The following is a 24,798-nucleotide window of genomic DNA, read 5'->3' as shown; positions in this document are numbered from 1 at the left end:
TAAAGTGTTCTGCAAATTTTAGGAAGGAACATTATTGAGCCAAGGAGGAGTATAGCCCTGTAAAGATCACGCTCATCCTGAGTCGTATTCTTGAGATAAAAAAAAATTGGGATACCATCCTAGATCCTCCTCTCTGACGAGCCCCCATTACAGCTTTGCAAGGCAGTGACTTAAGAAATAGGTGAGGCCTTATGTGCAATGTAGCTGGTAGAACAATCCTTACCCTCACCTTGTTCTTTTTTTCCTCTCTACTCAACATTATGACATCACCTCCCTTCCTGGCTGTCATTAATGGATATTTCATCCTGGTTTCACCTTGATTGAAAGACTGGGGAAGAGCAACATTTTTATGTGTTCCAAGTCCAGGGTGGATAGGTTAGCCTTATACATTCTTAGCCCTATGTTAGAAGAAACTTCTCTGAGTTTGGTTCACTTTGTGGGCTTTTAATTACCCTTGGAGAGGTTATGAATTTAGGTAGATCTCATTATCCTGTATTTCCAGGAACCCTGTCTCAGAGCTAACTAGCTTAGTTTCTTCTCTCCCTCTCTCCTTCCCTCCCTCTCTCCCTCCTTCCCTTACTCCCTCCTTCCCTTTGATAGTAGGATAATAGGAATAGATATTAGGGTAACTTACTAATTTGAATACCATTAAATGGCCAGGTTTGTTTAAGTATTAACATTAACCTGTAAGGCTTTTGACTGTTGAAAAGTCAAAATAATAAGGGCACCTTATTCATGCCCTTCTCTTTTTATTCCCCAGAAGCTGGTACAGATAATAGGTGCCTCGTAAGCATCCACTGAATGAATAGTGACTAGTAACGATCAACACTTTTCAGGGTATAAAATGTGTTGTGAACCCTTTAGAGATACTCTCATTTAAAGTTCACAGTGGCCCTATGAGCAGATAATGTCATTCACATTTTATAGATGATAGAACTGAATGGTGCACACTTAGATTTATCCAAAATCATGCAGTGACAAAATGTATGGATTGAACTTAGGTTAGTATTGCTCTAAAGCCCATACATCTTGTGCTATATTTATGCACCTTAAAATTACTGTCTTCTGGTCTTAATATAAGTAGTTCCTTAGATAGTGTAGCATCTAACAAAGGTAAAATGGTGCTAGAGCAGGAGCTGTGGAAAATCTATATTTAAGAAAGAGAAAGTGTCTGGTATGGAGATGAAATCCTTTTTCTCTTCTTGAAATCTCATTCTATTAAATTTCTACTCAACTTTCATGAAAATAACCAATATTTACCCAATACTTATGTGCCAGGCTGTGATTAGTGCTTTACATATGTTTAATTCTCACAGCCACCCCATGAAGCTGATACTATTGTTTTTCCTAATTTTTAGATAAACAAATTATGACACAGAGAGAGTAAGCAGCAGCTTGTCCATGGTCACACAGCACATCCTGGCTTAGATGTACACCTACGTCTATCTGACTCCAGAGTGCGTTTTCTTAATCACTTCATGGTACTGTTTTTCACTTTTTGTGCCTTTATAGTAAGAACCAGCAGTTACATATTAGTTTGTTTGTGACTGTTGATAATCCCTACCAAATTGTAAACTCCTTGGGAGTTGGGCACCTTGCCTTTAACATCTGTATTTCCCCATACTGTTCAGATAGTGTTCAATAGGTGCTCATTTAATACTTGTCAGGCAATTCTCAGACTCAGCTAGCTGATCAGTTAGTCCCTCTCTAGCACTAAGAATTAAGAGATACGATTGTTCACCCTTTCAGTGTTATCACTGGCAACAGCCCTTCTGTGCTGTAGCAGATATTTTTGTGTCCTGTGCCACATTCTTTTGATCCACCATGAATCTCAGCTGTAGCTGTGCTGGACAGTTCCCATGTAAGCTGACCACATCCTACCTGAAGAGCCATCCATTTCTCTCAGCTCTTCTGCCTCAGGACAGTTTTTTAAGTCCCTGAAGCTCTCTTAGTCCACTTTTTGGCCAGGACAGAACAGCATGGAGTTAATGACTCCAGTGGCAAACCTCAGCCAGTGGAAAATAGGATAAATGCCTCAGCCTCTTGTCCTTCAGAGGAAATTCTTAGGTGCATTCTCTGTGGTCTCTCAAGAATCAGTCCCCAGATTCATTGAGCATCAGTTGCCCACAGTGGTTATCAGCACCCCCTTTTTCCTACTTCTGTATCTTATTTTCTCTATTTCATAACTGCTGCTCCCTGTATTTCCAAAGTAAATTCTTTGCACCCAAGTCCTTATCTCAGTGGGTTTGTTTTTTTGTTTTTTAATTGCATGGGACGTGGTGTGGGAAATGGAAAACCCAAATAAGATACATGCCTATTTGCTAGTGGCTTTGTGCCAGAGGCCACATATAATGTCACATAATGTGAATAAATCATGTTATTGGATTAATTAGAGAAGTTACCTCAGAGGAGATTGAACCTCAAAGTCTTGTCCTTGGATAAACAGGTTTAACGTAAGCGGAGAGACAGCTTAATTTTCAGAATTTCCCATTCCGCCTTTATAACCAGTTATACTGATGAAAAGGTGCAATAGTTAAAAAGGATGCAAGAATGAGCCAGTTAATTTTCTGAAACCTAAGATGACTACAGATTCAGTTTATTTCTTACTGCGTTATTGACTGTGGTGTAAAAAGCGTAGCCCACAGTGCATTCCTACGTCTGTGCTCCATGGTACTTCCCAGTTGATAAGTCTTACGACTCTTTTTTCCCCTTGAGTCTCTGTTAGGGTTTTTTTTTTTTAAGACGCCAGATATGATATTCATAATCACTGAGCAGTCACCCCACCAAAAGAGTTGAGAGGAGAACGTGGCAGATGGTGTCATGCAAATTTTATTGAAGAATCTCCCTCATAACGATGAACGATACAGCAGTGAACTCCTGGCATGCATATCGGTGGCAGAAAGGATTTATGCCTGGTGTGTCTGGGCTCATAATAACTAATGTATCAACTTGTTTGAAAACTTTTTAATTAGGAGGATCAGCAGGACTTGTGAATGAATCATGAAGAGAAGACCTTTCACTTTCAGTAAATGAGGAGAAAATAACCATCAGCAGAAATAGCTGCATTCATTTCAGTGCCTAGGGTAAATGGCACTGTTCTAATGACGATAAGGCCAAGGGTCTGGGTCTCTATATGGGCCAAGTCAGGTTGCCTGATTTCTTGGCCCTTGACTGACCTACTCACTCTTTAGCAGTTATCACATGACTACATGGGTATAGTACAGCATTCCACAAACTACAAATTTAAATCTGACCTTGTCACTTGCCTGATGAAAATCATTCACTAGTTTCCCACTGCATGTAGCATAAAATGTAAACTCCTGCCTTGGGCCTTAAGGCGCTGTATAGGTTGGCTTCTTTCCCATAGCTCTATTACCTCATTTTGAGGAACGCTCCCCTTTTCCCCTGTTTCAGCCAGACTGTCATCTGATAGGTCCAAGCTCTTGCCAAGCATTTTCATAATGCTTAATATGCTGTATTAGTACAGCATAATAAGTTGTATTATTATTTTTTAAATGAGATAATATTTATAAAAAAATATGTTCCAAACTGCAAATACTGTACAATAATTATTATTATTGATTATATCATTAGCAGATCTGGAATCTTAGAAAGCAAGGTCTCTATAAAGCAATGGAATATTTAAAGGGCAAAAAGACTTTCCAAGTGAAGCGTTCCTTAACTGAGAACATTCCTCATAGAAAGAGAGATGTTCGTGCATTCACTAAAGCTTTCCGTATTTTTTGATCTACTTGGACATGGTCAGACTTTGCAAAGATCCCCAAAAGAACAATCCAATTTTGGTTTATGAGGAGTGTCTGCTATTTAAGGGTTTCATTGCCAGAGTCCAACAAGCTATATTATTTAGTTTGTTTGCTTGCTTACTGCCTATCTCTCCCATGAAGACAGTGTGTATTTCCCCAGAGCTAGTACAGTGCCTGCTATCTAACAGTTATTCCACAAATATTTGTTGATTGGATAGTAGACAAAGCAAAATGCATACTCTAGGGTTAGTGGACTAAAAGTATCATCTTTGGTACATAGGATGGAGTTTGAGACCTTCAAGAAGGCTTATGAGTTAGATTTGAAACAATCTTGAGACTTTCTACAAGCTTCAGATCTAAGCCTTTCAAACATTAGTTGATGATTCTTGTGTTGATCCTGGCTAGAAAGCTACTGACTCTGTTTGGAAATTTGTGTTGACATGCTTGGGACAGTTGTAGTGTTAGACAGAAGTATTTTGACATTGATGGACGGCTCTCTGGCCATTGAATAGAGTTTTGAGATTCCCACTGGTGCAGTGGCCCACAGAATTTGGGCCACTTGAAAACTACATTTCTCACTCTTGCTCAGCTTTGAAATGTACTACTATTGCTAGAGTAATTTGTGACTGAGATCAACTGTTTTGAATGGATTTTACCAAGGTGGCACTTAGTATTCTGGATAGCACATTGTAGATATTCAATAGATGTTTAGTGAATGAAGGAAAGATTTCCATTTTCTATTATTAATCAGTATTATTTTGCAGTATTATGACTTTTAAGCCCTAGTTTGTCTTCTCCCACATTGGATGGGACTGACCCATGTAACCAGTAAGATGTTATGAAAGTGACAGAGTGTGACTTATGAGGCTGTATCATAAAATACATTGTGGCTTCTCTCTTGTTCTTTCTTGGATCATTCACTAAGGGGGAAGTCAGCTGCCATGTTGAGAGGATACTCAGGCAACCTGTGGAGAAGTGAGACTGGGGTCTCCTGCCGACATCCATGCACGTGAGCCGTCTTAGAAATGGATCCTCCAGTCCCAGTCAAGGCTTCAGATGACTGCTGCTCCAGTCAACTAAGCTGCTTCTAAATTTCTAATTCACAGGAATCATGAGGTAATAAATGTTTAGTATTTTAAGCTGTTAAATTTTGAGGTAATTTGTTATATGACAATAGGTAACAAATATACATAGGAATCAAAGCAATGACCCAAACAAAACTGCATTAGAAACCAGACCTTAATTTGTCTTCATCATTCTTTACTTGTTTTTCTGTTGGTATCTTGGTGACCTTGCTGTGTACTAAAAAATGCTAATCTGGTGTCTACCATATTATTAGCCAGTGTTTTCCCCAATCTTTTATTTGTCTCTATTTTGGATTTGTTTGTTTGTTTTTTGTATTTGGAAGTGTGTTCATTTGATGGTGATGTAGTAAGTCCTTTTCCTTTTTTATTTTCCTTTATGTTTTTTAAATTGCTTCTAATTGCCCTTTCCAAAGATTTAATAAATATTCAATTCCTTTTTAATGATTTGATTTTTTGTATATTTAAATCTTTAATACTCCTATAATTTATTCTGATGCGTTAACCACTCTTTGGCTATAACCTTCTAGCCACTTCATTATATTTCCCCTTACATGGTACTAGGTATTGCATGGTAGAACTCAGAAGATTGCTAAAGTTATGATAGATTGCATATCCTTGTTTCCTTTATTTTTATGATCTGCTGCTTTGTTAAAGAAGAAAATTTACATTGGCCTATTCTATATTAAGTCATGCTGATTGGTATCTAATATGTTTCTGGCAAATTCCTTACCACTTAAGTTTTAGATGGTTCTATTTTAGACTTTTTATAAGCAAAAAAGTCCACAGGTCTGCAACTTCATATGTCTTAGCTTATTCAGAAACTTTTAACTTATTTTCTGGCACGTGTAATATCACCTTGACCTTCTGTCTTCCTTTGGGTTTGTGCTTGATCTACTAGCTTGTTGCCAGAAATGTCAACAGTCAATTTTCATTTAATTAATATCCTTATCAGGGTTGACATTCTATCGCCCTTATTTATAAGTCTATTAGTAAATTCCCCAGCAGTGTTCTTAAGGAAGAAAAAAGACCCACCAATTCTGTTACTTTTCTTGAAGTTTCATTTAAGTTCAAAATAAAATACCCATTTTATTTTATTTTAGTAGAAATTTTACTTGTGGGAAAGTCAGCTTATAATTTCTTTGGTTGGAACTTGACTCAGGAGTTCAGGAAGTCAGGCGACTGCGTTTTGAATTGTTTCCAAGCAGCTGCATTTGATCACAACCTGGGTGGCTGCTGTTCTGGCGTTTCATCTCTACTGTATCAAACTGGGTTAGCGTTCATTGGTGGCTCTGCAGTGGAGGCTTCTGACAAATCCTGTCATTTGCTTTCCCTAAAGTCAGACCCTTCTTTTAAACATGGTGAACCTTATATCGTTTGCTGGAAGATTTTAAACATGGTGAACCTTATATCTTTTGCTGGAAGATTTTTAACTTGAGAAAAAGTTACTGCGGTGCTGTTATATTCCATTCTTGCCTTTATTGGCAAAGTACCCTAGTCACTGAGCAATATCAGCTAGTATTCTGATAATGCCTTTGAGTTGGGGGGAGAGTTGTTTCAAATGATTGTATACTTTTTCCTCCTATTAACATCTATCATATCTTGTGCTTTAATCATTAAAGCGATGTTCTATGCCCTGTTTCATATCATCTCACAACTACCCTGTGACATTCACTCCCATGCTTAAAACTTTTCAATAGCCATTTTCATTGCCTTCTTTTAGTTCCTCAAACCATCTATGCTTTCTGCTACCACAGGGTCTTTGAACATAGTGCTTCCTATTCCTGGAATATACTTCCTCTTTCTCCCCCCTCCTTTTACCAAGATAACGACTACTCGTTCATCAAATACAAGTTGAAGTATCACTTGCTCAAGACTAGGTCAGGTACTTCTGTTATATGCTCTGAAATGATCATTGTTTGTCTTCTAATCCTCATCCACTTATTTGTATGATTATTTAATGTTCAACTCTCCTTCTAGACTACAAATTCCGTGAGAAGAAGGACTAGCTGCATCTGGTTTGGCCCAACATTGTATCCTCTACATCTAGTACCATGGCTGGCACATGTGGGCGCTCAGATATTTGTTGAATAAATGAATGAATGGTTTCCAAATTATACAGATGAGAACTGAGGCCTAGAAATCTTAACTAGCTTGATCAAGGTCCTACAGCAACCAAGTAACAGAACTAGGATTTGAACCTAGGTCTTTCATTTCCTAGTTTTGTGATCTTTCTATTAAACACAGTTGCTTTATGCTTCTAAGTTGACCCTTTTAAATTTATCTTCCATCTTAAAGTTTGTTTGGTTCCTTGGAAGTGGGTAGGGTAACTCAGATCCACACCTTGAGTGTGACTGTAGCCTCAAAATAGATGGTAGGTATATGTCAGCGTGCCTACGTATAAGGGTGGGAAAAGGGAAATGGAAATCATCCTTTTTAAAGAATCTTTCCCTTTTAATCTGTTACAGTTTCAGAGGAGTAAACTGAGCAGTGGGAGGTATTACAAAGAGACTCATCAGATGTGGGCTGTGAGGTCTAAAGCGTATTACACTCAGTCTAGATATGATTACATGTTTGTAGTCCTGCATTGTCTTCTCATTAACTGTGAGATTTTGTGAAGGTCCCCCTTACGTCTCTGGAGTAAATTTCGTCTCTAAAAATGGCGTGTGTGTGTGTGTGTGTGTGTGTGTGTTTGTATGTAGGGAGTCATTATAGAATTATTGGCAGAAATTCTGACTGCAAGTCACAAAAAGGCCTTGTTCCCTTTTCCCTCACATTTGTTGCTTAGTCAGCTAGAATGTGCTTGTTATTTGGGGATCTAAGATTGAAATGTATTCCATTATGTAACCCAGCTCTTCCAAAGGTTTGGGACCACTCCCACCTGTCTTTGAATTACAGCAGTTTTGTAGAGCTCATTGCAGGCCATTTCTAATAAGGGAGGATTGAATCCTGGAATGTTTATTTCCAGTTAGCATAATGAAATGTTACTGCTTGGAGGGACTTTGAGAGCCAGTAAATATAGCCACTTATTTTATAAATAAAGAAGCTGTGGTTTGGAGAGAGAAAATGGAGAGCTAGGATGCATAACTGAAGACTTTGGAATTTATGTCCAGTATTCTTTTCAGTATACCAGGTGGCTTATTTTATTCCACCCTTTATTTTCAGTACACTTAAAGAGATTTAAAAATTATCTCTAATATAAATAATATTTACATCTGGAAAAGTTAATGAAGTCTCGTTTTCTATCTTCCTTTTCTGATAGAAATATCCTTTCTCTGATTGTAAAAATAATATATGCTTATTGTAACAAAATTCAATCCATTCAGAAGTACACTAAGTAGAAAATGAGGATTCTCCATGATATCAAACCCCTAGAAACAATCACTGTTAACTTGTTAATTTGGTTCATGATTTTTAGGCTCTTCTTTCTCTCATACTCTTGTATATATAATTATATCTATCTATCTATCTATCTATAAATATATCTCATTCACTGTGATATATATACACATATATATATGCTATATATATTTTTTCATACATTGATCTTGAGTATATACCTTACATATTTATATACACATTTATATATACATTTAAATTATATAAATGTGTATTTATATATAAACATATATATATTTAAAAATTAGATTATGTTATACATACTGTTTGCATCCTATTTATTTTTCTGAGCAATATTTAAGGGACACATGGACATCTTCTCTTGTTAGTACATCTAATTTATTCTTTTTATTGGCTGGCTGGTAGTTCATTTTGTGACTGTACTTTACTTAAACAAGTCTCTCCTGTTGGATATTTATATTGTTTCCAGTCTTTCAGTATTTCACGAAATGCTGCAGTGAACATCCTTCTGCATGCATCTTTGCATATTTGTCTGTTTCTTCATAATAAATTTCTAGAAACCACACTTGACAGTAGTCATAGTATTTAGACACAAAATTGTATAAGTAAAGCAATATAGTTAGCTAATTCCTGTAGTAGGAAAGGAAGGAGATTTCAGACTGAGTGTGATTTCAGATACAAGGTCATTAAACACATGAATCTTTCCTTGGTCAAGCTTTGTGGTTTTGTAATCACAGTTTTGTAGAATCAGCTCAGCACAGCAAATTCCAGTTCAGTGAATCCTGCAAGTTCTTTCTAGTTGCTCTGTAAATAGTTGCTTCACTTGGCTCGAGTTCACTGTAAATGGATTTAATCAGGATAAGGACGCCTAGAGTTTAGGTTATTCCGTCTAGCCCACAATAGTTATTTTCCCTTCAGCTATTTAATGCAACTATCAGATGTTGGGAGGGAGTACCACTTATGTGTCAAACAGTGAGGTAAAGAGGAAACATATTACTTCCCTGCTGAGAAATTGTGAGAAAACAAGCTGATGATGTCTCTGAATCTCTGAACTGACTTCTTGCCCAAGGAGATCACCAGGAAGAGAAGAGCCCCCTCTGGCTTGGGTTTTCTATTCCCTTTAGTTGCTTGAACTTTGCTCTCTCTATATCACCTGTGATATAGCCAGTGCTTTCATAAGGCATTTAGTAGCTTTCCGACACTCCAAGCCCTAACACAGCCGATGTGGCCATGTCTAAATTGAAGGATTATTTCTTCTTCAGCAGGAATCTAGAAACTCAGGGGATATGAGAGGGAGGAGAGCCATCAGAGGTTGTCTGGTAGGGTGACCTCTTGCCTCTGGAATTCCTCTGACAAGAGCTCTGAGGGGTCATCATCTTTGAGTGGCTCCTCTTGGTCTTCAGAATAAAGTTTATATTCCTAGTCTAGTGCTTAAACCCTCTGATAGATGATCTTTCCATCCATATTCCCTAGCTTCCCCAAATATGCCCTGTACTCTGGTCAGTCTTCACCTTCTCCTCTCTGTCTTGGCTTATGCCATTTTCTCTGTCTGTTAATGCCATTCTTCTGGCTTAAATGTCATCACTTCCACAATATCTTCCTTCCTGAACTACTGTGACATTTAAACTGTACTTTTTTTGGTGACACTAATAATTTTCTATTCTATATTGGAATTTTCTATGTATCTATCTTATATCTCCTACAAGAACCTAAACTCTTTGAGAGCAAGATTGGCATGACTATGACTATTCTTTGTGTTCCTCCAATATCCGGGACATTGCCTGATATTTGATAAGTATTTATTATGGAGATGGGTAGACACACTAACCCAGTCTTCAGCTGTAAATAAATGTATATATACATATGCTTTCCCATTCTATATCCACAACCTCCAAATGGTTATTAAGAAGTACTCTCCCTCCCTTGATATGCATTATCAATAGAGGAGGTGTTGTGGGAACCAGGGCAGATAGTCAGACTGTACACATATCAGCCCTGGGGGAGAACTTAACAGAGTCATGAACGAGATGTGTAGTTCTTCTCTTTGTTCATCAGATTCTGGTGTTGCACACAGCTATCTGGCATGGCTGGAAGTCATATTCTGGGAGGGAGATTCCCATCCTTGGGCTTTGGGGCTCTTAAGCCAAATTTTTAGGGAAGCATCAGTTCACCCTTGCTGCAGTTAGTAGCCAGTCACAATACGATAGCATTGTGAGTTGGCTCCAGCTACATGCTCTTAACTCAGCCTTTATGGTTGGGGGTAGTAGCATCAGCCCCTCTCCTAGAGTGATTAGCAGGCTAGAGTCCAAGCCTTATGGTTGTAGCTATATGACCTAGCACGCTGTTGGGAGGATTTGCCACATCAGCATTCAGGCTGGGGAAGCTGGCATGATTGGGGGACTGGGGTCCAAGACTTGCCATCATTGACCAGGATTAATTGACTTAAGCAATAGGCCACTGATGAGTTTCCATGGAACTTTTCAGAAAGCTGACTTCTTTCCTAGGAGGGCTGCCTTCCAAGGACAAGTCTTGGGCATGTTAAACCTCTGTCTCAAGGGAAATTGTAGGGTACAGAGAAGAGAAATAGGTAGGTAGCTGGGGAGTTTGTATTTGAGCCAAGATTCAACACCCCAGCCTTCCTGTCCTGTCCCTCCAGTCTTACACACTCAGAGCCCAGGTTTGAATGCAGATGTTTTTATTCCACATCCACTGTTCTTTGCAACATCCTTCAGCTCTTCATATATTTTTATAAGGAATGATTTTAGAGCCTCTGGGTGTTGGGTATAGTATGTGTAAAGGGATTATTCTTTTTGGCAACAGCAGCTTTGCCTAAGTAATTCCAAAATAAAGTTAAGATTTACTCTAGGCTCAGGAAGTTACCCTGCCCTCTCTGTTGGCTGTGAGGGAATCTTAAAGACATATGAACACTTTATTCATTTTACTCCATGTTAGAACTTCAATTTTATCACCTCTTCCAGTTTTCTTTTAGAAGTATCAATTCTTGTTTTAAATTATGAATTAAAAATTTGTATGTTTCAGGCTACACATCTTGTGGATTTTCACTTTTATTGCCCTTGTTGTTTTACTTTCTGCCATTCCTGGATGATCACTCATAAATTCGCCAAACTGTTTGTCACAAGAATAAGTAAGTTCAGCCCTCCCTGTCTTCAGGTTCTGGATCAAATTCCGTCAGCAGTTGGTTGAATCTGTGGATGTACCTGAGGATATGGAGGGCCAATTGGACTATGCCATTTTTACCTAAGGGACCTGAGCATCCACACATTTGGTATTGTGGGGGTCCTGGAACCAATCCGCAGGGGATACTGAGGGAAGACTGTTCTCCTGTCAGCTTGGAGTAGAGAGTTACAAAACTGAGTCCAAACTGAACCTGAGGCCAATTTCTACGATTTTTACCCAGACCACAGACTTATGGGGCAAAACTACCTTGGGAATACAATCTAAGAAAAACCACCTTTGTTTACACTATATTTTTGCTTTGAATCTCTTTTCCTGAGATCTTTGCCTGTTAAAGTCTTAGTATTACTCTTCTCATCATCTCTATTACTAAAAAAATATATAATTAGTAGCTAGTAAACACTTATGGGCCATTTATGGTGCCAAGAGATGTACATGCACACCTTCTTTCATTTATTTATTTATTTGTTTGTTTTTAACATCTTTATTGGAGTATAATTGCTTTACAGTGGTGTGCTAGTTTCTGCTTTACAACAAAGTGAATCAGCTATACATGTACATATATCCCCATATCCCCTCCCTCTTGTGTCTCCCTCCCACCCTCCCTATCCCACCCCTCTAGGTGGTCACAAAGCAACGCGCTGATCTCCCTATGCCGTGTGGCTGCTTCCCACTAGCTATCTATTTTACATTTGGTACACCTTCTCCCTTTACTGGTTTATTTTCCGTTGCCGATTCTGTGCTTGCACTGTGGACCAGCAAACAAGGAAGACATGGTCTCAGTGCTCATGGTGCTTACATTCTAGTAGGGAAGGTAATAGAATGTAAACAAACCACGAGATAACGTCAGAGTAGTGAGTGTCGTGAAGAATGTGAGATAGAGCAGTGTGATAGAGGGTGACTGGCAGTGTGCGGTGATGGGGGAGCTTTTAGATAGAGTTACCTCAGAAGGCCTTTCTAAAGAGAGAAGAAGGAGCCAGCTATGCGAAGAGCTAGAATTTCAAGGCCAAAGGCCTGAGGCGGGAGTGAGCCTCATAACAACCCCCTGAAATCACTAGATCTGTCTGTGTGACTTGGTGAAGGAACTTAATCTCTCTGAGTCCCTGTTTCCTTATCTTGCAAAGGCAGATTGTTTAGCTCATTCATAGTATTTTCCTTGAGTGCTTGCTACGTGCCAGGTACTCTTTAGACTCAGGATGTATTACTGCCCTCGTGGAGCTCATGTTCAAGCTTAGGTAATGTAAGTGCCTTGAGGAAAATGAAAGCAGAGCAAGGAGACGGAGAGTGAAGGTGGGAGATGGATTATTAGGAGAGTCAGGGAGAGCCTCCTGTGGAAGTGACACTTGAGTAGAAACACTGTTGAGGAGAGGGAGAGAAGCAGGCCACATGGCTATCTGTGGGGTGGGGGAGCATTTCCGGTGGAAAGAACGAGTATCAAAGGCTGTAAGGTTGGAAGGAGCTTGGAATGTTCAAGGTACAGTGAAGGAGTTGTGTGTGGTAGGACTTACGGTCAGAGAGGAAGCAAGAAACCAGATCATGGAGGACCAGGTCATTCTAAGTGTGATGAAAAGCCTCTGCAGGGTTTGGAGTAGGGACGTTTGGGGAGTAATGTTATTTACAGTGGTGTTGGGAGAATTGAGAGGTAAGGTGATATAGAGCCTAGCACAGTGCCTGATACATAGTAAGTGCTAAAAGACCTCTTGTTACCTTTCTTCTGTAGTCACCCCTCAATGTTTCCTTCCCTGTTCCCTTCCTTCCTCCCCCCTTTGTATGCCTGTACTTTTCAAATATATCTCGGAATAAAATGCTTTAATTTGCTGTTATCTGTTTCTTTGTCATCTTCATGCCACACTATAAGTTTCTTGAGGACAGAAATGTGCCTCTTATTTCTTTGTAATCGCTATATCATCCTAGTGCCTGGAAAATTGGTGGAATGCAACAAAATGTATTGAATTGGCATTCAAAAATTCTGCTCTACAGGGAATGGCAATGGTGCCTGGGAGTTAAGATGTATGTTTGGACTGGTAAGACCTTCTTGTTTGCACTGGAGTATCCTGAGTTTGGTCACAGCAAAAACACCAGGAAGGCTGCAGCAGTATCGTTGTTCATGAAACAGCTTGCCAGTAGTTTGGACCCAGGTCCCAGTTCCAGTGGGGTTTGGGCAAGTCACTTACTCATCTGTACAACTGAGATGAATATCCACAGGATTATTGGGGTATTGAATGAGATCGTGTGTATAAAGCTCTAAGTATAGTAGACAGCTCTGAGTGATCGATAAATATTATTATCTAATATTGAAGGTGCTGTCCTGATTTCCTGCCCTTCCCCCAAAACAGACCAATTCCAGAGTCAGCTTGGAAGCTGTAGAGAAGGGGGAGGGGTTTATCCCTCCCTAGCTGAAGTGGGACGGACATTCTACCTCCTTAGTTATAATTACGATAAGCCTGTTGCAGGGCTCCTGCTGTTTGACCTTGTCTACCTATTTGTGCCAGATTTACATTAGCTGTTTGAAAGCAAAGAACTTCTTTTATTTATCCTGATGACAAAGAGGAAAGTAACTTGCCTAAATTCACACCTCTAATAAGTGGCAGAGCTAGGCTTTGCATAAAAGCCTGGCTCATTCTGGAGCTCGAGGGAATGGAAGAAAGCATGCTCTCCTAAGAGGCAGGAAACAGGATCTGGGAACTCTACCACTTACCTTGTCACCTGGGGGAAATGCACATAACCTCTCTCAGGAGGACTAACCACCTTCTTGATCCCCCTCCAATGCCCCTTCCCTTGACCTTCTCCGGTTTCACTTTCCACATGTACCAGTCGAAGGTATAGTAATAGTCTCTGACTCTGTACTGCATTTTTTATACCTAAGGGTTGATGCACATGCCTCAGAGTCATAGCTGACCTGGTTCTGTCAGGTGACCTTTCTGCTGAGAGATCTGTGTGATTATTCCTAGGCACCAATCTCTACCAATACTTTATAAAGCCACTTAACATTGCAAAATAGTCACTAGAGTGTGTTTAGTTCAGCTGGGGAGATAACCTTACATTTCCAAATCCTTTGCTCTCCTTCTAAGTCCTCTATATACCCTTCCTCCAGCCTTGCTGTTTTCTTTCATCAGCTAACTTCTGCTTTTAGTCCCATCTGTTCTTCCTTTTGTTCGTTTTATCTCCAGTGGGAACAGGAAGATAGGAAAACATACACCTGAAATACAGACTTGTTGTCTGGGAGAGATCAGAGGATTATTTCTTTCTTTTCTCTTCTTTTCCTTAACAGCATGATCAGATCTTGGTTTTTTGCTGTTAACTTTTCCAGGCTGCCAATTACAAGGTTGGATAATGAGCATTTAGTGTTCTGGTGATTAAGACCTCCCCCACCTCGCAGGTCATTGCCACCTGAATTAATTGGCACTTTCTCAGTTGGAGTTCAGTTCTCACATGTCTTACCTACAAAGAATGGCATTCAGAGATCTCTGTAATCCATCATCATGCAGTTTTCCCAGCCCTTCCTCAATCTAACTATACCACTCATCTCTTGATTGAGCGATTTACCCTCTGTCACTCTCTTGCTATGTGATTTGCATCCCCATGGAGTCTGTTCCTTTCTTCCCCCTCTGCCTGGAATGGTGTGGTTGCCACTGCAGAGTCAGGAGACAGTCTGTATTGAAATCATTGCTACCAGCTCTGCAACACTAGTTGTTTAACCCCAGCTTTCTCACCTATAAAAGGATATGATAGTGGCTTACTCACTTCATTGGATAGTTGTGAGGATGATATAAGGTAGTGTAAAGGGTTTAGCAGAGTACCCAGCCCATAATAGTAAATGCTCACTAACTATTAGCTCTGTAATTTTCCACTTAAACCTATTCAAATCTCACTGCTTCTTCAGGGCCGCCAGTCAAAATACACTCTCACTTCCTACACGAGAAGTCTTTTTTGACTATCTTCTAGTCCAAGGTGACCTCTTTCTCCTAGCGGTCTTATTTTATGACTTGTATAGAATTATTTGGTGGATCTGAGATTATGTTCAAAGTCCCCGCTACAGGTGAAATGCTCTTGGAGGCAGAGACCTGAGCCTCTGGCAGAGCCAAGGCACATCTCTATAGGATGGAACTGTCTGTCATCTCCTCCCCCTGAGTTAAGGGACTTTCATTCTGTTGACGTTAGGTTCTTGAGTATTCTACTGATTTAATGAGTGGTCATTTCTCACTGTGTCAAGACACTGGTATCCTGGATGTGTTGCTTCCAAGAGAGTAGTCAGTTCAGACTGCTAAGGCTGCCACATGGAGTTTGGTTTAAGTCAAACGTTGGGCTATTTGGCAAGCACTGGTAAGGCCTGTTTTGGGCCACTAAGGTCATTTACCTTTGGCATGCTACAATACAGGATGTTTTGAAAGAACCTTTAGTGTAAATCACAGTATCATCTATGTGCATCTGCAGTTCAGGTTTACAAAGAGAAATTTGGTTCCTGATTTATAGTAGCAGTATTATCAGACTTTTTTAACTGCAAGAAATTTCACATATATTTTACTTAACAAATACGTATAATTAAGTCAGAATTCAGAAAAGTGGACTTCTATTTGCATAGAATGACATTAATTCTGCATTCTCTCCTAACAAGGTTGAAAGAGAGGATTAATCACTTATTCATGCAAAACCAACTCACATGAATCATTTATTTATCTTGTTCTGCTAATTTTGCAGAGCTCATTTTTATATGCCTCAGGTTGCAGATAAAGTGAAAACTCAGAAGGTGATTTACCCTCTACAATAAAGACATAATGGCCATGTAAACAGGATGTTTCCTATAGGAAATCAATGGGTAACCATGGAAATGACTCTACAATGGGAAATTCTATTTCCTTATGAACAAATCATCAGAAAGATCAATTGTAAGATGAAGGAGCTTTGCCTGGGCCTATACCTTTCACAAAGGCTCTCAGTCTATGAAAAGGAGAAAACATGCACATCAGTGCTCCTCAGGAATTATCTTAAGCTATGTTGAGAACGAACATCATTTTTACTTTCTGAAGTTTAGGCTGGAATTTCTTGAGCACTCTTCTTAGAGGTCTAGCTAAGAAACTTACATCTAATGACAAGAATGGTCCAGAGTATAGGATACTTGAACTCTTGACCCAGCCTAACTTCAAGCAGCAGTGAGATCTTCGACAAGATCTTCGGACCTCAATTTCTTCGTCTGTAAAATTTGTGAATGGGGCTAGCACAGGGATGGCAAGAATGTTGTCTGTGTACTGCCATCTCAGTTTCCTTTCCTTGGAAGATATTACTAATCAATTATGGAACTCCTTCTCACTGAGCCTAAACAGGGTCTCAGAATCCTTATTAATACATTTCTCCAGGCAGCTGCCTCCTACATGTCAGAGTTGTCGTGTGGAAGACATCCATTTGCGTCTATTTGACCTTTAAGGCTCATGTAGCCCTGACATTTGCAAACTAACTACAAGTACAAAATGTCTGTTCATGTCCTTTCAGTTACACTTGAACACAAAATCCAAATAAGAACAATTAGAAATAATAATTATATTGTCTGTATTAAGCCCCAGGAATTGTTGGATCTCAGTAATGAATCAAATATCACTTCCATGAAAAAGGTACTTTTGAATCACTTATTGATAAAAGTGAAATGGTGTTTGTAGCGCTTGGCGGCTGTCCATTTTTATTATCAGCTCAGAGACACAACTTAAATAGCAAGTTTGTTTGCTGTTTGCATGCCTACTCCTTTGTGAACAGTAGAGGGCAGCACAGTTATTTTCAAGTGTCTTCATGGGGAGCCATTTGCGTATGTACATCAGCATTGTACAGAATGGATCCATAGATATGGGCTGTGGTGGGTTGCAGTGGAAGAGTATAGAGTATATTCACATGTCAGAAGAGCCACCTTAATCGAATCTCCTAGATTCGAATTGTCCTCTTTAAGGCTTTCAGAAATTACCATTACCCTCCTTGTAGAGTGTTTACACGTTTTAGCATTTCATATTGATTCTTTTTATTTTAGTCTTGCTGGTGTTTTTTTCTCCTCTTATTGCTTGTCTCATGTGAGAGGCAGTTTTATTTAGGCCAAAAGAACACAGCTTTTGGCTTCTAAAAGTGTAGACTTGATTCCCAGCTCTCTCTTGCGGGATCTGTGACTTTGAGCCAGTCAGCCTCTCAGAGGATCAGGATTCTCCATTGTTAAGCAGAGACAGAAATGCAAAATCTTTCCTACCATCTCCTTGTTGTAAATATCAAATACAATCAGTACATGTGAAAGCCTTCTTTTTTTTTTTTTTTTTGCGGTACCTGGGCCTCTCACTGTTGTGGCCTCTCCCGTTGCGGAGCACAGGCTCCAGACGCGCAGGCTCAGCGGCCATGGCTCACGGGCCCAGCCGCTCCGCGTCATGTGGGATCCTCCCGGACCCGGGCACGAACCCGGGTCCCCTGCATCTGCAGGTGGACTCTCAACCACTGCGCCACCAGGGAAGCACTGAAAACATTCTTAAATATAGGCTTTAAAAATAATTATTAATCTCTCATGTGCTATCATTGTTAACATGAACTTAGCTTTTAATTCAAATGGATTATAAACATAATTTTTAGAATTTCTTTTTGAATTATAGGATGGCACCTATAAATGGGTAGTCTTGGCAGCAAGGCATACTGGGGCATCCTCGGCATGGAGGGAGCAGGGTGGCAGGAACTGGTGTAGCTGTAAGGGCCGAGTCCTGAAAGGGTGTGCCAAGGATGCACAGGTTATTGTGAACGTTTACCTTATCCTGAATAAAGGCTCATATTGATATCTCAAACCTATCGCACCTAACATCTCTTTCCAACAGATATTTGGTAATGCCCACTTTACTTTCAAAGATAACACAATTCATAGATAGTAAAATCTAGCTACACATATCATTTCACACAGAAAATAAATTAATATAATGCCTTAAGTTTAATGAAAAGGGCTAGCAAATATAATTTAAAATGACAATAATCCCATTGGACGTCCTAGGTATTTTTCCATATTGAGTGACAAGCAGTTTAATAACACAACTGCTGACATCCGGTGCTGCTAATGAGATATTTCTTTAATTCTAGGACTGAGTAGCTTGAGCAGGTCAAAGAAGAGGCAATGTCTTCAGGCATTTTGGTGAATAATGAAGTTTAATAAAATCTTTACTTTTAGGAGTGGCGGCTATGCTTCCCCCTGATAATTCATGAGAATAACAAATTGCGACAATAAGGCTGAGAAGCTGAGGGTTTGTGCAGCATTAATTTTAGTTTACTGTCTCATTGCATTTTTTTGTCAGTAGCCTCATTTCCTCTCATTTGCACACTTAGCAATGAGTTTAACACCTTTATAATGGATTACATGCCCGGTGATGAAAGAAAAACCAGACATTTTCTCCCCCATACACTTGTGTTTAATACGTCTAAATTATACCTAAAGATCTACCTTTGGCGGCCACCCTTTATGAGCTCTAAGCATGTAACAAGATCTGAGTTATGAGTCTGACTAGGTGGAGTTTTAAATCAATGCCAAAGCAGTTGTATGTGAAAATCTTTGGATAACAGTTAGAACTTCATCTGAGTGGAAGTGTTTCCCTGGGGGTTTCAAATCTGAAAATTATTCTTCCATGTATGAGTTATACATGTGTCTATTTCCCTGGAGGACTTGTACTATGCATGTTATCTGTCTATCACCCTTTGCACTTAGATTTTCATCTAAAAAGTCACTCATTCTTTCACATGTTTATCAAACATACAATTATCTAAAGGTCTGCTGTCTTTGAGACCTTCACAGACGTGTTCAGAAGATAGACATGTATGTAAACAAATAAAATGCTCTTTAGTAAGAGATACAAAAATTGGAGCACAAAGAAAGGAATAATAAACTCTCCTGAGAGTTTGGAGAAGTGGTAATTTTGGAGCTCCATCAGGGAGAACAGTGGGGCATTGGCATGGAGGAAGAGGGGAAGGGCTTTCCTGACAGGGGGCACAGCTTGGATTAAAGCAAGTGGAACATGGTGATGCCCTTTAGAAGGCCTGTGGAATGCAGAGATAATTTACATTGTACAGCTGTGAGGCTGCTTTATCATATTAGGTTTGTGTAAAAGCAAAGGCTGTCTTGTTCATGATGTGGAATGTCTTTCATGCTGTATGTTTGCTGTTTCTCAAACATGCTATTCAAACCCATGCCTTTTTTCTCATGGTTCCTTCTGCCTAGAATATCTCCTACTCATCTTTTGGGGCTTAACTCCCCTGTAAAAACTTCTTCCCACTTTCTTGGCAGAAATTATTGCTCTCTATTCCATGTTCAATTTGCTGATATTGCTATGCAGTACCATATAGCTCATTGTTTATGATGAGTTTTTCCTTGCTAACTTCTTCAACTTAGCAATTGTGAGTTCTGCAAGTGTTAAGACTGTATACTGTTTCCTTTTCGTATTCTTACTATCATACTGCTTGGCAAACAGTGTGCTCAAAAAATGTAGAATGAATATAAGAATGTCCACTAATGCTCCAAACAGAATACTTTTTAGAGGAGAAGCAGCTTGGTGCAGTGGGAAGAGGTCTGACAAGGATACTGGAAACTGAAATCTAACTTCACGTTGCTTCTTGGTGCTAATCAGCTGTCTGCCAAGAGGCCTGCCCTTTAACCTTCTGAGGCTTCCTTTACACTCACATGGATAGAGCAATACCTTATCAGCATAAAGCCAGCAGAAGTGAAATGATCTCTTGAGGTTCCTTCTAACTCTAACAGCTGTGATTTTAAGACATATCTGATGAGTTGATTTTATATTTACTCACATTTTCTTCATTGTCCTTTGAAGTGGCAGGAGATTTTATTACTTACCTGCTTAACTGTTCTTATCAATGATACATGGAGGGTTTTTTTTTTTTAATCATTAGGTATTAGTGAAAGGAGCTGAAATCCTAGGTTTGTGTTCTGAAATAGTCATAGGGTTAGAAGGGATGTGGGATCATCTTTAGAATATCTCACTGTCTCTAGGCAGTTCTCAAACTATGATCTTATGCAAAAGCAATCGTATGTTGTTTTCTCTGCACTGTTGTTTAAACATTGTATGTCCAAGAACTTTCTTTTTGAGTTGAATTTTTAATGAATTGATTAGCAGACAGATGACCAAAATCTAGGAAAGTGAGAATAAATCATTTGATAAATATTCACAACCAAAGTCCTTTGAAATTCACAAGCCTAAAGGAAATAACTCAGGAATTCTTTTTCATCTGATTTTCGTTATTAGGAAAACATGTTTAAACATGTATATCAGGTAAGAAGAGATGATTTTTTAAAACATGCAATTCATCAATGAAGTATTAAAACAAAGCAAATATTTAAGATACTGCTTTCCAATATGTACATCAGTAATGTTATCTAGCTGTTCTGATATCTGGGCAGATTATGACTCTGTTCTTTCCTTGAAATGCATTTTATTATTAAGTGGTATCATGAACAGAGCCCTGTAGTAATTAACGTATACACTAATGATATAGTTTCCTAACTATCAGGGGTCATGGGTATTTGAAAGAGGCAATGGTGATGAGACGCTGAGAATGGGACCTGTGGCTTCAGGGCATTTAGGTGTTATTCAGAACTTTGGAGAAGGTGATGGGCAGTGAGGATAGCAGGTCAGAGCCCACAGAGGGCTGACTGGGCAGGAGGGCTGAGGAGACCGTCTTTGGCTTCACTGCATTCAGTGGTATATGGCAGGTTAACCTGACTGAAAAACTATTGGTGTCTTTGTTTTTTTTTTTCTAGTTTCATTGAGAAATAATTGACAGACATCACTGTATAAATTTAAGACATATAACTGATGGTTTGATTTAAATATACTGTGAAATTATTAGTGCAACAGCTTCAGCTGACATCCATCCTCTCATATAGATACACTATAAGAAAGAAGAAAGAAAAAAAAATTTCTCCTTATTATGAGAACTCTTAGGATTTCCTCTCTTAACAACATTCCTATACATTATACAGCACTTTTAACTATAATCATCATGTTATATATTACATCCCGAGTACTTATTTATCTTATAACTGAAACTTTGTACCTTTTGACCACCTTCCTCCAATTCCCCCTCCCCCCCACCCTCCTCCTGTCGTAACCACATGTCTGATCTCTTTTTCTATGAGTTTAGGGTTTTTGTTTTTGTTTTTTTAGACCCTACATATAAATGAGATCATACAGTATTTTCCTCTCTGACTTATTTTACTTAGCATAATATCTTCGTGGTCCATCCACATTATTGCAAGTAGTACGATTTCGTCATTTTTGTAACTGAATAATATTCCATTGTGTATTTATACCAAAATTTCTTTATCCATTCATCCATCGTTGGACACTTAGGTTGTTTCCATGTCTTGGCTATTGTAAATAATGCTGGTATGAATGTGGGGTGCAGATATCTTTTCAAGTTAGTGTTTTTGTTTCCTTTGGTTATATTCCCAGAAGTGGAATTGCTGGATCCTATGGTAGCTCTATTTTTAATTTTTTGAGGAACCTCCAAACTGTTTTCCACAGTGACTATGCCAATTTACATTCCCACCAACAGTGCACAGGGTTCCCTTTTCTCCAGATCCATGCCAGCATTTATTTTCTCTTGTCTTTTTGATGGTGGCCATTCTAACAGGTGTGAGGTGATACCTTATTGTGGTTTCCATTTGCATTTCCCTAATGACTAGTGACGTTAAGCATCTTTTCATGTACCTGCTAGCCTTTTGTATATCTTCTCTAGAAAAATGTCTATTTATTACCTTTGCCCATTTTTCAGTTGGGTTATTTGTGGTGGGGTTTTTTTTTTCCTGTTGATTTGTTTAAGTTCTTCATTATTTTGGATATTAACCCCTTATCAGACATACGGTTTGTAAATATTTTTCCCATTCTGTAGGTTGTCTTTTCACTTTGTTGATGGTTTCTTTTGCTGTACAGAAGCTTTTTAGTTTGACATAGTCACACTTGTTTAGTTTTGATTCTGTTGCTTATGCTTTAGGTATCATATCCCAAAAATCATTTTCAAGGCCCATGTCAAGGAACTTTATTCCTATGTTTTCTCTTAATAATTTTGTGGTTTCAGAACTTATATATTTAAGCCTTTAATTCATTTCAAGTTAATTTTTGTGAGTGGTGTAAGCTAAAGGTCCAGTTTCATTATTTTACATGTGAATATCCAATTATTCCAGTACCGTTTATCAAAGAGACTGTCTTTTCTCCAGTGAATATTCCTGTCTCCTTGTCAGATATTAGTTGACCATATATGCTTAGGTTTATTTCTGGGCTCTCGATTCTGTTCCATTGGTCTATCTTGGCTGTTTTTATGCCAGTACCATACTGTTTTTATTACCATAGCTTTATAGTATATCTTGAAATCAAGAAGTATGATGCCTCATGCTTTGTTCTTCTTTCTTAGGATTGCTTTAGCTAGTCAGAGTCTTTTCTGATTTCACATAAGTTTTAGGAGGGTTTTTTCTACTTCTGTAAAAAATGCCATTGGAATCTTGATAGGGATTTTATTGAATCTTTAGATGGCTTTCAGTAGTATTGAAATTTTAACAATATAAATTCTTCCAATCCATGAACACAGGATACTTTCCACTTTTTTCTGTCCCTTTCGATTTCTTCCATTGGTGTCTTATACTTTTCAGAGTAGTGATCTTTCACCTCTTTAGTTAAATTTATTCCTAAGTATTTTATTGTTTCTGAATGCTGTTGTAAGTGGGATCAATTTCTTTTTTCTTTTTCAGAAAATTCATTGTTAGTGAATAGAAATGCTACAGAGTTTTCTATGTTAGTTTTGTATCCTACAACTTCACTGAGTTGATTAGCTCTAACAGTTTTTTGATTGAGTCTTTAAGATTTTCCGTATATATAATCATGTCATCTGCAAATAGAGACAATTGTACTTTTTCCTTTCCAATTCTTTTACCTTTTATTGCTTTTTCTTGCCTGATTGCTCTAGCTAGGACTTCTAGTACTATGTTGAACAGTAGGGGTAAGAGTGGGTACCCTTACCTCATTCCAGATCTTAGAGGAAGACCTTTCAAAGTTTCACTATTGAGTATGATGTTAGCTGATTCTCTAACCCTTCTAATACAATCTCTCTTGGTTCCTGTGGTACAGGGGGTGCTTCAGCCTCACCTCTGTGTTCTAGGATTCTCTCAGTGGTGTCATGTTCTTGAAGAGTTGTTAGTTCTTTTTGTGAGGGGGACAAAAGTCAAGGACACCTATGTCACCACCTATGGTGATGTTATGCCCCACTACTGATGTCTTGAATGAGAGAGACCTGTTTTTTTTCTTTTTTCCTCTCGCTCTCAAAAGAGAGTAGCTAAGTCACAGACCTTGGTATTCCCTTGCCCCAGGGGAAAGTTTAGAAGTTTTTCTTTTGGATATTCCACTGTTCTGTAGAGATAAAGAAGGCTGGGTTCCCTCACCTCCACTGGGCTTCTAGGCTTTACCACTCTGCCCCCCTGCTCAACTAACCCCTCATGACCTGGGCCAGGGTCTAGCTAGAGCTACCCTCAGCTGGCTCTGATCTTTTCATATGTGTAATTAAAAATATTTCAGGGGCTTCCCTGGTGGCGCAGTGGTTGAGAGTCCGCCTGCCGATGCAGGGGACACGGGTTCGTGCCCCGGTCCGGGAAGATCCCACATGCCGCGGAGTGGCTGGGCCCGTGAGCCACGACCGCTGAGCCTGCGCGTCCGGAGCCTGTGCTCCGCAACGGGAGAGGCCACAGCAGTGAGGAGCCCGCGTACCGCAAAAAAAAGAAAAATTTCAACATTTTTATGATTAAAAAGCAATACATTATTATTTTAGAAAATGTGGGAGATAGAGACCAGGAAGTATAAACAAGAAAGTAAAAGCCATCCCAAATCCCACTGCTCAGAAGTAACCACTGCTAATATTCTATGCGTTTTGACATAATTGAGATCATAGTTTGTATACAACGTTTTTCACTGAACATTAAATCATAAGCACCTATTAAGCCTTTAAAAATGCTTCTTAAGTATTTTTTAAATAGCTGCTTTACATGAAAGAATATTCAGAGTTTATATAACATATCTCCTATTGTTGCATATTTAGGTTGTTTTAAGGTATTCCTGTGTATAAATTCTGTCAAGAAAAATGGTTTTCCACCTAAAGTTTCTTCTACTCACTAGATTATATTAGAAGGATAATCTCCTAAAATATAATTATCACGTTGAAGGATAGGAATATTTTTAGGACTCCTGATACATAATATTTTCATAGAACTGTTGTGGTGCTGTATCCTATTTAACCTTTTGAGTCTCTTCTTTCCACACTTTGCAGATAACGTGCAAGATATTCTGATACCGTAGGAATGACTTTGGCCCTCTACTCTAAGCCTTTGGTGCCAAACAGCCAATCAA

At 39.0% G+C, this 24,798-nt stretch overlaps 1 long non-coding RNA gene across 4 annotated transcripts in view; it reads left to right on the top strand.

The window, feature by feature from the left end:
- The window catches only part of LOC137232677 (uncharacterized), a 920,890-nt gene that overhangs the window by 225,981 nt on the left and 670,111 nt on the right, over positions 1–24,798 (top strand). For 3 of the 4 annotated variants that reach the window (XR_010947134.1, XR_010947132.1, XR_010947133.1), the window contains one exon: positions 4,690–4,880. The exons of the other annotated variant lie outside the window; for it this stretch is intronic. This is a non-coding gene — a long non-coding RNA (uncharacterized lncRNA). The remainder of the gene's footprint in view (positions 1–4,689; positions 4,881–24,798) is intronic. 4 annotated transcript variants of the gene reach the window in all.

The sequence above is a fragment of the Pseudorca crassidens genome, chromosome 10 (genome assembly GCF_039906515.1).
Source record: "Pseudorca crassidens isolate mPseCra1 chromosome 10, mPseCra1.hap1, whole genome shotgun sequence".
Classification (NCBI taxonomy): Eukaryota; Metazoa; Chordata; class Mammalia; order Artiodactyla; family Delphinidae; genus Pseudorca; species Pseudorca crassidens.
This window is presented reverse-complemented; position numbering and strand designations above follow the sequence as displayed.